Raw genomic sequence first — 1,452 nt, forward strand, 5'->3', positions numbered from 1 at the left:
CTGAGAGTAGTAGTAGCAGTGGTGAGGAAGACGATGAGGCGAACAACATATTAGCTGAAACTGCTATGCCTTCCAGTACTAGTATTAGAAAGTTGGTAACAGTTGTATCTGTATCAAGGAAGACCTGTGTCTGTGGTGGTAGTGACCACATGCGGCGCTCTAACAAGAAGTGTCTGCAGTACAAGCCAAGGCAAGGGAGAGAAAAGAAGTAGCCGACTATCTAGTTTTTCATTTTATGAACCAATGTAAGTTAGCACTGAATATCACAACCTAGATTATGCTTTATCATAAAGTAATAGTCTTTGGTAACATGCTTGTTGTTAGTATTGCATTTTTCTATAAATCTCATGTATATGCTGTTCTCTAAATCTCATGTTCTCTAAAGCACAATGGTGTACTATGTGCAATGCTGTGATAGTTGCACAACTGTGATTCTCAAGAAAGAGGGGAGAACCATGGGATGTAAGGTGCTTATGTTTACAACCTTTGTAAAGTCTCTTATGTTGGCTTCACGACTGACATGAAATCTTAACTTACATTGTTTGTAAATATCTATAGCCACCTATATTATTCAACTGCGTCTATCTTAACCCTCAACAGAACACCTTCCCGGACTGATTAATCTGTACACCTGGGGTCCGCGCGGACCCCAGAACAGTTTTTTGCTAATTTTAGAAATTATCAACATGCAACCAGCTCAATTGTTTTGCAAACTGATGCGGGAACCTCTGTGTCCACATTACATACAAAAATCATACGTTTTGAACTTTTTCTATTTTTTTGGTGAAGACAAGAAGAAATACCCGATTTTTAATCCCATTTCAGACTGAAGGGGCTTTTGAGGCCCAACTTTGATCGCAGATAGCGGCTAAACGGCTTGCGCTAGAAGTATCAAATTTGGAGACCTTTCCTAAAATGTCTCTGGAAAAAGGTTCATATTAGTTTAATACTAGTAAGTTGATGTTTTTTTGTGTTGCCATGGCAACGGGTTTCTTTTTTGAAAATAGAAGTAATTTTGGTTTAAACATAAAAGTTTTATATTAAATTACATTTCTTTTTCAACATTAATAACATCTTACATAATTAAATATCAGTTAAATCATTTAATATGCATAGAATATGCTACTTTGATGACGTCATTGGTCAAAATCCAATATGGCGGACTATATTATTAGCTCTGACATCATATGACGTCATAATTACACCAAAGTTATTAAAATTTAATTCTATTACTACACCATTCTCTGAAAACTTGGTAGACATACCATGAGTGCATAAAAACATATAAAAACTGAAATAAGGTAATGTATAAGAACGCCAGTGTATCCATTATGATCGAAAGCCGGCTGGGGTCCGTGCGGACCCCAAAAGAAAATCATATATAATTTTTTTATAAATGGTAGAACGGAGTTTCTGCACTGTATTGAGAGACAACTTTGTGGGTGACAATTA

The sequence above is a fragment of the Branchiostoma belcheri genome, unplaced genomic scaffold (assembly GCF_001625305.1).
Source record: "Branchiostoma belcheri isolate BF01 breed outbred unplaced genomic scaffold, Haploidv18h27 scaffold163, whole genome shotgun sequence".
In the NCBI taxonomy this organism is placed as follows: Eukaryota; Metazoa; Chordata; class Leptocardii; order Amphioxiformes; family Branchiostomatidae; genus Branchiostoma; species Branchiostoma belcheri.